Source organism: Centruroides sculpturatus, unplaced genomic scaffold, assembly GCF_000671375.1.
Source record: "Centruroides sculpturatus isolate CEXI.00-Female unplaced genomic scaffold, Cexi_2.0 scaffold247, whole genome shotgun sequence".
In the NCBI taxonomy this organism is placed as follows: Eukaryota; Metazoa; Arthropoda; class Arachnida; order Scorpiones; family Buthidae; genus Centruroides; species Centruroides sculpturatus.
This window is the reverse complement of record NW_019384615.1, coordinates 309,864-322,378: the sequence shown is the minus strand read 5'-3', so window position 1 is coordinate 322,378 and position 12,515 is coordinate 309,864. Positions and strand designations below refer to the sequence as shown.

At 33.8% G+C, this 12,515-nt stretch overlaps 1 long non-coding RNA gene across 3 annotated transcripts; it reads right to left on the bottom strand.

Annotated features, from left to right (window-relative positions):
• Nucleotides 1-154: 154 nt before the first annotated feature.
• On the bottom strand, nt 155-11,274 carry LOC111625347. Of its 3 annotated transcripts, none has more exons than XR_002756711.1 (4): nt 11,231-11,274; nt 10,877-10,969; nt 8,327-8,421; nt 155-1,379 (listed from the first exon to the last, which is right to left on the bottom strand). It is a non-coding gene; the product is annotated as an uncharacterized LOC111625347 (long non-coding RNA). The 3 variants fall into 3 exon arrangements; XR_002756710.1 differs by lacking the exon at nt 11,231-11,274 and adding an exon at nt 11,047-11,111; XR_002756712.1 differs by lacking the exon at nt 11,231-11,274 and adding an exon at nt 11,057-11,075.
• Nucleotides 11,275-12,515: the final 1,241 nt, after the last annotated feature.

Sequence of the window (12,515 nt, the reverse complement as noted above, 5' to 3'; positions counted from 1 at the left end):
GGATTACCGAAAATAATTACATATTTCGCATTGTTTTGCTAGCAGTAACTTACAATATTCTCTACTCCAACTGTTCGAACAGAACTGCTCACATAAAACACACGAAATGTGTGTCATCGTGTAAAAATTGGATGGGGAGATTCACATTGCGACATGCTTCTGTGCAAGCAGACATGTAATGGGGACGGGTACCTTGATGGGAGGTGCATCGGACTACTGAGCATGTCGGATTAAAAAATGTCGAACTATAGAGGGACAACTATACTTTATTCGGGGTCCTACTTAGACCGGGCGTTCTCCACTCTTATACATTAGAAGGGGCCATCTGTTTTGCACGTTGCACGGTGTTGCCAGATCTTCCCTTAACAGACCCAAAGTGTGGTCACGTGGGACGGAGTGACATCTGTTGGCAGACGGTACACAAACAAGGATAAACCACATGAAAAAGCTTTTTTTTTCATTTGTGGGGATTTCTTCATATGTGAGTGACCAGAGAATGCCACAGGTTGCAAGGACTGGGACAATAGAGGTACAAGAGAACCAGTCGTCTGGGAATTGAAGAAATTTTGGATCGAAAAGGGAATCCATTTGCATTGAGAAAATATGTCAAGAAAGAAAAAGATCGCCATCCAAATAGGGTAAAGGACTAACTATAGTGTCACATAATCAACGAATTATTTTGGACCAAAGGGAAATCTTGTATGTGTTATTGTATACCCGTTTCCCCAACTGTGTATTTGATGTTATCTTAGCATTATCGTTTCTATTTTTTTAATATTTTTTATATGGTCTATCTGAAAAAAGCAGGGTTTCGCTTAAAGAAGGAAGGTCAGGAGAGAGATAATCAGAGTACAAATATCATTGTAATGTGATTAAACTTTGTATTGTTCCATTAGTTGCGTATTTGTTTCCAATAAACCTTTGTTTATAAAACCACACTGTGACACCAATTATTCATAGTTTTAACTGTTCTTCTTTTGTTCAACCCCACAGACCACATGCTATAGGAGGTTTTTACACATAATTAAGTGTTTCTGAATATTAAAGGTGGGACATTGTGTTTTTGTATAGTTGGTTACAAATGAAGCATCCACTGTTTGGAGATAAATATAATAGGTGTCATATTTGAAGGGTCTGAGGATTGTAAAAATGTCCATTAAGTAGAGTGTCTGCTATTTGGGAGTGTACATTAATATAAGTTTTATTGTATATACATACATACATGCATGCATGCGTAAATGTATATAATAACTTTTAAAAACTATGAAATAAATAAATATAAAATTTGGAATATCACCTGCAACATTATTTGCTCCCATAGCAGCTTGACGAATATAACTAGGTAAAACAGTAATCCTTGGATCCAATAATGGAGATTCCTTAAAAAAATAAACATTTAAAATTTTGTAATTTTAATTTCATACCAATATTAATATTAATAATCAAATTTAAATTTAAACAAAATGCAAAAGTTTATTTTTCAGTTTTATACTATTCAACATTAATAAAATTATTAGTGAAAGCCATGATCAAATCATTGTTAGCCACATAACAAAGAACTAGTATTTAATAACTCATATTTTACTATTATTTCGTTTTTTTATTCTGAAACTGAAATTACTTACATCATATTCAACATTAGTTCAACAAACAGGTAATCTAGTAATACTTAAATGAGTTCGCTACTTATAAGAACTTTTTGATATTTGAAGTGCAGTATTAGCAAAGCTTATATAAGGCTTACAGAATTGTGTTTGTTCTCAAAATCCGTTTGATTGATTTTGATTATACTTTGCCATTTTCCATTAATTGTGACACAGAATCCAAAAATGCAATAAAAAGTGGGGTCCATGACTTTGTTTTTGAGATATAAGATTGTTTCATGAGTGTGCACGACAAAGTAATATCATATGACATTTAATGGTTGCTAGCAGGTCTTATATGAGCTTATAGAATCAAATACATTCTCAAAATTTATTAGTTTGATTTTAATAAAACCTTGCCATTTTCCATTAATTGAGACAAGGAATCGAGAAATGTAATGTGGGTCCATTTAATTGTAAAAAATCTAGCAACAAATCGCTTAACTTTCCCAGAAACATTTAAAATTTGATGGCACTATCTATTACAATATATATTTTTAAAAAAAACTGTTTACATTTTTAATTATTATAAAATGGCAAAATGCTTAACTTTGAAGGTAGGGATGGGTTTTAAAAAAAATTGTAAATGCTAATAATGAGTAAGATTGTCATTAAGTCTGATCCTACTGGAAATATGACACACAATCACCTTTAGCTCCTCACTCCGTTGGCCTCAAACCACCAAAATTTAATAGAATGAATCTTTCTAATACACAAACCTTCCTGCAAAATTTCAGAAAATTTTTGAAAGCATGAAAGTTATTAAGCTTCAAACAGGATTAACAAAATTGTGCCCCATACGTCCATATAAACAAAAAAAAAAAAAACTGAATGTTTTTGCATTTCTCGACATTTCAATATCCCCTAAGTTCAAAAATGAAAAAAATCTTGGGAGTCATTTTTGACTGATTGCCATACTTTCCCTCTGTTGTCTATAACAGAGCCAGGAAAGTAAAAATAGGAGTCCATGACTTTTTCAATATACAAAGGTATTATGGTAACAATGTCCATGCTCTGATGTGACACATGAATCTAATGGAATTTAGGCCTAGGGGTCAAAAATAAAAACAGTATTACATGTGCCTAACAGAAAATAGGTGCAAAAAATAAACAAAACACAAGAACAAAGCAATTACCATTGATTGCTTTGTTCTTGGATCATCTCTCTGTACCTGGCCAGTGCAAGAATTGTGTCTCCTGTGGCCTGCAGGTACAAGGATAACCTCTTTTATGGCAATAAGTGCAAAGTTCACCCATGTATGTCTATCAGGTACCGAATCACTTCTTCTATGCCTAATGGGTGCAGGAATTGTTTCTTTTCTTCCGGCTCTGCTTCAATTCTATCGCAATATGACAAAGTTGCATGATGTCCTAGTTTATTATACAATATATGATCAAATACAGTGGTACCTTCTACATATTGAACAACTCTATGGCTGTGTACACACTAGGCGTTTAAAAATGCACGTTTGACGAACCAAGAGTTCTGCATAGGCGTACACACTCAAATGCGCGCTTTTGGCCAAGCGCGCGTTAAACGCGCGTTTATAGATTTTTCTTAAAACGCGCGTTTTGCGGGCGTCAGCCGAGCACTTTGAGATATACGTGCTGCCATGTTACTGTATATTCGATTGTGCATTTTCGGGTAGAGTGGACGTACGTTGGCCGAAATGGAGAATGATCATTTCGATACTGATCTATTTATTGATGAAATCTAAAAGAGACCAACCATTGTCAAAGGATTTTATAGATATTTTAAAAGAATTAAAAAACTTGGGTTCATTTTGTCTTAGATTTGGATACAATGTCACAAACATTCCATGTGTCAGTCTATCTCATAATATTGGGTGCACCCAAAATTCTCTTTGCCTCTGCCATCATCTTTTATAGCAACGATGGAGGAGGGGCACACAAGCAATTACTTTCACGTCCATTTCCAAACTGAGCCAGTGCGTATGCTCCACTAAATGCTCATCTAACGCCGAGCTAACACCTGGTGTGTACGCTGCTAACGCGCATTTAATGCAACACAAAACGCCTAGTGTGTACACAGCCTAACTTCAGAGTGCATCAGATTTCAAACAAAATGCTTTACAGTTTTAACTGAGAGTAAAGTAAAAAAAATGTGCTCAGAGCATAAAATAAGCTTCTAAACAAATAATACAATATCAAATTAGCAATAATGTGTTAAATTTCACACATCTATGTTAAATAACAAGACCTATTAAAAATATGCAAAAGCTGTCTGTTCAATCCAATAAATACATTCAAGTGAAATTTCTATACCATGAAGAAATGTGCATAGCCACATGCACATTGCAGTTCGTAGACATGGCACAGATTTGCAAATGATTGAAAGAATAAACAAAGATATGAAACAGCACCTGTTTATTCAGTAACAAATATGGTCCCAATGGGCAGCTATACAGGCTGTTATACAGTGAGGCATACTATCAAAAAGGCAATTAATAATTGCCTGAGGTATACCTTGACAAACAGCATCCACTACAGCACACATATCATCTACAGTATGTGATGGTGGTTTCCAGCACACCTCACATTGGATAAGGTCCTACAGGTGTTCAATGGGAGAGAGGTCCGGCAAGGCTGCTGGCCAGGAAAGGATGTAAATTCTGTTCAGGATGGTAAGAGTTCATCATGCAACATTCAGTCAGGCATTATCTTATTGGAACACGGTGTCAGGTGCAGCTTGCACCGTTGACTAAACCACAGGCCCCACATTTTATGTGACATACTGGTCCTCTGTCAGAATACCAGAAATGTGCACCAGTGCTGTCCACTGATCAAACATGATGCCCAGTGTGGGGCCAGTATGATGCTTGGTGAAAAGGGCTGGCATATAGAGTTTCCCAGAATACCACCACATCCATCCACACCAATCATTCCTCCACAGACAGAAGTGGATTCATCTCTAAATAATATCCAATGCCATTCAGTGGTCCAGTTGTGATGATGATGACACCATGCATGCAGCTGTGTCAAGCGGTTAATGGTATTCAGTTGCTGATTGCTGTTCATGCAACTGACTACGTGCAACCTGTTCCAAATAGTTTGGATGGGCATAGATGCACCTGTTGATGGTGATAGGTAGCTTTGGATGTCACTTGCTATAGCAAACAGGTCCCAACAAGCCATTTGGTAAATATAACAATCTGTGCAATCTGCTGTGCACTGGTGCAATCCACTATCTCTTTGGATATTTGCAGATGTTCCTGTATCCATCATGTCATGCATTGCTGCAACTGTGAACATCGACAAACCGAGGTTGTGCAGCTCAGGATATGGTCTTGTTCCACAGCTGTTAACTGGTGATATTGAAATCACTATTTTCTCTGAAGTATTTTCTACACTTCTTCAAAAGTTAGGCTGCTGCAAATTGTTGCTGATAGCATTTATGGCCCAAGCTGGCCAATCTTTATAGCCCAAAATTGGGTACCACATGACCTGATGTGTACAGTATGCAAACTTAATCATTTGTATATCTCTGTCACCTCTACTGGTCCTGCAATTTGCATGTGGTGCATTTCTTTGTGGTGGTGTAATTTCACTTTTGATGAGTCTATAATCTTCATTTATTAGCTATGGCATCCAGGAAGTGTGTGGAAGCAACAAAGTCTAACAAGTAAGAGGAAGGTTATAATATGATGATTGTAATAAAAAAAGAACTTATCGCAAAGCATGAAAGCAACACACAATGAATCTGACAGCCATGTTTAAGATGCCAAAGTCAACAGTGTGCAAACAGTAAATGTATTTTCATTTTATTATAAGTTATTTGCATATTTTATTCATTGTTTTCATGTTTCATTTATTACCAGTGCATTTAATTTTTATTTTTATCTTAAATTGTGTGTGTTTGCTGTTTTAAGTTTATCAAAATGAGTTTCGTTTAGGATCTAGGAATGGATTAATTTGCCTTCTATTATTCCTAATGGGAAAAACTGATTCAGACTTTGAATGATATTTGAATGGGCTCCAAGAATAAATTAAGTTCAAAGTATGAGACACCACTGTAATTCTTGAACCTATTCACATAACTTTATTAATACAAATGACAAAAAGCAAGGTGCATCACATGATGAATTAGTGAATGAATGGAATAAAGTTATTGGAAAGGAAGTTACAAAAGAAACTTGTCATATCCATCTGTAAAATGTGAGATTTGAACAAATAAAAGAAAAACAACTTAAGAATGACTTCATCAGAAGCTAGTAGCTAGTATATGTCAACTTTCTGACCTGACAGTGTCAACTAATGCTTTATCAGGGTCACCTTTCCCACAACTTTTAGTCACTCTAAGATATTTGCTGCTTTGAATATGATAAGGAATGGCCAATTCCAGTCAGTCATTGCCCATTCTTTCAACTGTTCAGTTTAATGTGTTTGTGTGCCTATTTGACTAGGTGATCTTCTGTGCCCTCATATTCCTCGTCATCCCTCTACTTGCTACTTCTCTCTCAAACTGCTAAGTGAAGAACTATGTTCTGAAGATCTTCAATGGGGATTCTAGTTCTGGATTGTGAGGTACCAAAAATTTGTAATCTCTCTCTCTGCAAAATGTGAATACCCTATGTAATGTGTTGTACAAACTTTTATGCCATCTAATAAATGTTTAAGTGTAGTAAATTATGTTGAGTAAATCAATTACAACTGAATCTTGTCCTTTCCTATTCCATCCTCTTACCCTAGTCTCATGAGACCACGTTATTGCCATCCAGAAAAACACTGAAAACTCATATAGTAGACATAATCTATTGGTGTCAGAATTAACACACCACCATCAGAAAACCTTACAGTGGTGTCAGAAGAAAAGACCATAGTAGAATCTCACAGTAGCCTGGAAGTCACTCAGCAATGCTACAGTACAAACTTGGTACACAGACCAAGGTGTGGGAAATGTGCATTCCATCAAGAAATCAGTAAATGCAGTGAAATTACCAACAAATCTTTGAGGAAAACCTATTACCATCATTAGAAAAATTACAATATCACAGACATTTTATTTTCCAGCAGGATGGTACAAGTTTCCAAACTGCTAAAATGACCAAGGTTTGACTGACCCAACATAATATTAACACATTAAAATGGCCATCAAGCAGTCTCGACCTTTTCCCTAGAGAATATATATGAGGTAAAATTAAAAATTTATTTACCTCACATATTATCCCACAGGAGTCATGTGGCAAAGGTTCTAACTTATATCTTGTTAAATAGAAACAAAGGAAGATGGACTGAAGGCATAAGTGAAACACAAAGTGGTTTCCAAGAGAATAAAGAAACAAGAGAAGGTATTTTTAATCTGAAAACTATTATTGAAAGATATAAGGAAAAACAGAAAAATATTTATCTACGTTTTATAGACAATACAAAGGCATTTGATAACGTGAAACATGATTACCTTATTAAATGTCTAGTAGAAAATGGTATGGATGGGAAGGATGTCAGATTACTTACCAATTTATATTGGGAACAGAGAGCTGCAATAAGGATTGGCTAAGAATTTTTGCAAAGCTTCCTAATACAAAAAGGAGTAAGGCAGGGTTATGTGCTGTCTCCGATTCTGTTCAATCTTTATACAGAAAGAATTTTCAGTCAGGTCAAAGATCTAAAAGGAGTAAACATAGGGGACAAAAATTTCAATAATCTTAGGTATGCTTATGACACTGTGCTATTAGCAGAAAATGAATGGGATCTAATGATGTTGATAGAGGAAGTACCAAAATAGAGCAATCAATTCAGACTAACACTAAACTGCAAAAAGACCAAAACTATGGTCATTTTCAATGAGAAAGAAACTCCAAAAGTAAATATTAAAATCGGAAACAGTAAACTGGAGCAGGTCAAAAGTCATGTCTATCTGGGATATACGATTACAGATGATGGAAGAAATGGTAAAGAATATATGATATGTTGATTTCTTCAGCAATTTCCCTGATGGTTATTCTCCAATTTTCAGATTTCCAAAATAAATATATAGAAAGTTTTTTGATAAAAATAAACAGAAATAAAATTATAACAAAAAAGAAAAACATTGTTTACCAGGAAAACCTAACAATAGAACAAAGAAAATCAAAACATCAGTAGACATACAAAGAATCAATATTAAAATAAATAAAAAATATAATTTAATAATTTTATATAGTTTTATGTACCATATTGTACATATAGTAAAAATAAAATATTATTATTAAATTAAAAATTTTAAAGTCAATATTTATATACAGTAATACCTCGACTTACACTACCCCGACTTACGCAATTTTCAAATCTCGTCGATTCGTCTTTTGTTTGAGCGCCATGCAACTCTTGATTACTCACTCCCCACACACTATTGTTCAGCTTACATGTTCAGACATGTCGCGCGGAATTGACACATAGCTACAATTTATTTTATGTTATTTATTTCTGTGTTTGTTATATCTATGGAGACTTGAGAGACTCTATGTGATGATTTCTTGCAATCGTGAACGAATCAAAAGACGAGATAAGATTAATGAGAACATTTATTAGCTTATATACATCCGACTTGGATTTTACACAAATTGCGAAATTATACCCCGACTTACGTGAATTCGACTTACGCGGTTATCACTCGGTCCCACCTATCGTGTAAGTTTGGGGTATTACTGTACTATTTAAATTTAGGATTTAAATGGATATACCTTCATATGTTCTTTTGCACTCTTGATAATACATTGTGAAAATACTACTGGCTGAGTTTTTTCCATAGTTTATTTTGAATATAATAGCTGATGTTCTGAAATTAAAAATAAGATATATAATTGACAACAAATGAATATTAAATATATATTTTTATTATGTTAATTTATTATTAATTAAATCTGTTCTATTACTATAACAATGTAGACCCACTATTTATCATAGATTAATAATTGATAATGGCATCAAAATAAAAATAAACTTCTATTATTATTAATCTGTATTGTGTAAAATGCTGTTTCTTATACCAGCAGTTCTAAAATAGAAGAAATCCATTCATCTCTATGCATAGATATTTTCAAGGGAGTACAAGGGAGCATATACCTCCTAATTAGAGTGACTAGATGTCCCATTTTTCTACATTTTGTTCATTGTTAGGATATTTAAATGTCCTGTGTTTCTTTATATTTACATCACAATCAATATATTTTGAGCAATTTTGTTTGACGGTTTGAGTAACTTCATAAAATTAGCTGCAACAACTGCATCTCTACATCCTTACTAACTATAATCTCAAACTGTTTTACAAAAATTACTATTGACAACAGTGTTTAAGTGCAGTGATTTCAATATGTCTCTTATATATATAGGCTATATATATATAAAAGATATATATATATAATGTATATATATATATACACACATTACATTATCTTATAAGCTCCTTTATTATTGAGAAAATCATTTCTACAGGGCAGTCAGATGTATGACACACTTAGGATATCAGTCTACCATTCTGGGACACCCAGGCAGTGCCGTAACTAGCCATTCCTGTGCCCTGTGCAAGAACTTGCATTTAGGCCCCTTAATTAATTAGGTTTGGGAAAATAATAAAACAAACAGGTGCACTTTGGGACCCTCTTCCAAATGGGCCCTGTGCGGGTGCACCTATTGCACCTGCCTAGTTACGGCACTGCACCCAGGATTGAATCCCAATGAGCAACTCCCCAGATATTTTTCATGATTAGTATGTTTCTTGTGGGCCTGGCCAAATTCATGATAAGTATGGAGAAAATGCTCTCTTTGTGCCCATAGGGCAGAAAGAATTAAACCACTTCTATACAGACTAAGATATGTGCTTTTAAAATTCATAATGACTATTAAACCCATTTCCCCATTTTTGTTTCTCCTCAATTTGTGTGTGTAAATTATTATTACTACTTTATACTAATTAATAAGCATATAGATAGATATAAATTTAGAAAGGAACACAATAAAATTGATATCTTAAAAAATAAATAGAGAGAATTTAATAAAGCTTGATGTGCAATAACAGTTCTTCCAATTCATCTAACTTGAAAGTTCTATCATATCTGGTGGCTCTTAAAAGCTAATGATAAGTGTTAAGATTTAAGTAAGTTGATAGAATGTTTTTTGATGAAGCTATAGAATGTTTTAATTTGAATATTTGAATTTAATTGTTCTTTTTAGAATTAAATTCAAACATCAGATCTCAACATTTCATAGCTATTATCTAAAAACTCAGTAAAATGATAAAATATTTAAATTATTAAAACTTTTGATTGACCTGACTAAGTTTGGTGAATCATGTTAATTAAGCCTACTTAAACCAGTTAAAATAAACAAATTTATTATAAGAACAAGCATTTTCAATTGTCTTTAACAACCATCTTCAGGTTATGGAAAGTTATGTAGAATAAAATTCAAAAAACAAAATTTAAATAAAATAGAACTCATTAAACACATACCAGTGGTGGCATGCCTAAAAAAATGTTGAAGAAAAATAAAATGAAATTAAAATAAAATATAAAACAATATAACAGGGGTTAAATAAAGTACATATATAACGTTAACCATAATGTTTACAATCCAACTGGGGACACATTTCAGAATCAGTAAAAATGGAGTCTAAAACTGATTAAAGTTCGGTTATTTTTTAAAATTTATTTATTTATTGATCTACAAATTGTTGATATGACATTGATGTGTTAATAAAATTGCTTTATTCAAAAATTGATTCTACAATCAAATACTAAAAACAGGAAAAACCGAGGATGTCTTATCACCCTGTATAAGTACAAATAAAAATGCAAATATAAAAAGAAAAATCAAAATATAGGGTGTCCCAAAAGTCTCCATACAGTGACACAAATCAAGCCCACCAGTGGCCGAATAAATAAAACCATAAAACACTGGTAGTTGGTCATTGGTTCATGCCCAATCAATGAGCCGGCCACCACGCAGCATTCTGGGTTTTCTTCACCTAAACAGAATCCAGTTTTCACATAGGAAGGCCTGCTAGAAGTTACCCCATTGGCAGATCACCCATGTGTTCCATTGCCTTACTCCATCAATCCACTGACACAAATCTTAACTCTGACATTTTAATGTTTTGCGAATAAAGTTACATTTCACCTTTTTATGTATGAAAATTTTTGGGACACCCTGTATAATTGTATATAACTGGATTGCAGATGTTAGTTGGTGCTTTTATTGCAATCTCATCCAATTTTGCAGTATCTTATACTTACTGTATATAGAAACCCAATAATTTGAGAAAGTTTCATTAACAAATCAATTTCTATCAAATATATCACTCTTAATTTGCTGTTCTTTTCATATAACTGTAATAAAATGTTAAAGATGAAGAAAGTTAAGAAACCTTTTTTCTAAAACTCAACATATTTAAATATTTGCTTACTACTTAATACCAAATTCCATAATAAACTTCTGGAATACTATTTAAAAATATTGCTCGTGAATTTTAATATTCTTTATTAAAGATTTAAACATTTTATATTAGTAAAGAAAAAAAAAACAAATTTTGTATCGACAAGCGTATTTTATATTTTATAAATCAATAATTTAAAATATTAAAAGGATACTTTGAATTTCAAACAATCACGTGATATTTTGGGGCAGACGATACACTTAATTAATACTTCTTTCGTCGTCGTGTGGCGTTCTGATATATATATATAAAATATATTTTATTTTATTAATGTAATCTTTTGAATTTATGATTTCACGTTATGTTTATTTATTTTTTTATGCATGTAAATATACATTTATACGTAAAAAAAAAATTATTGGACGACTCCCTCATCATCCGGCCGGCTCCATTAAAGGAATCTTGGTAGGAATGGTAGAATTCACTATAAAACTTCGTAGAATGGCCAAACAGTTAGGTGTCAGCCTATCACAGTGAGAGAACCGTTGATTAACGAATCATAACGGTTAGAAAACCCCAGCAATTTTTCGTGGGTCTTGTATTGTACCTCACCAACCGTCCCAGCCTTTGTGAGCCTGGCCAAACCCACGATGGGCTCGGTAAAAAGGTTTTAATGTCCACAGGACGGAAATAATAATAATAATAAAAACAGAACAACAAAAATTAATATCTAAGAAATGAAAAACGTACGCTAAAACCGCCACGAATGGCTGTGTATGCAAGGGCGGATATAGATTTTTCGGGGTCTAGGGCTTATTGAAGTCCAATATGCCCCATTTTTTGTTAATACAAATAATACTATAAATTGTCATTATGATTATATATATATATGGACATTTATGTCCCTATATTTCACTTTTCCGCCAAAACTACACATCGCACGTGAATGGTGTTTGTATGTGGTAGTAGCCCCAAGTCTCCATTCGTGCATAGGGGTGGTCGCGTCTCGAAAGCTATAAGGGTGCGGGAGATATGGGCTTGAAAGTGGCTTTCTATTTCGAATGAATTTGTTCGAATTAAATTCGAACATAAAATTCGAATATTGGTTCGATTATAAAACGATCGTAAACGTTCCAGAAACGTTGAAAATAGTTCGTTTGACTGGACGCGAACAGGAGACGTTCAGAAATAGAATCGGGACCAGAAAGTGTTAATATTAACTGTTTTTTACTATGTGATAAATGCTCATTGTTAATAAAAAAGTATTAAAAATTTATGATAATAATTCATTTTTTTTACTCTTTCCACCCTGTGGGCACTAAGAGGGCCTCTTTTTACAAACCCATTATGGGTTCGGCCAGGCCCACAATGGGGCTGACGTGTGGTGAGGGGCGGAGCCCGACATATCCGAACGGACCATCCACAGAAAAATTCATGGGGATTTTTCGACCCGTTCGGATCGAACCCGGGTCCCCCAGAGCGGTAGGCTGCCACCTTGA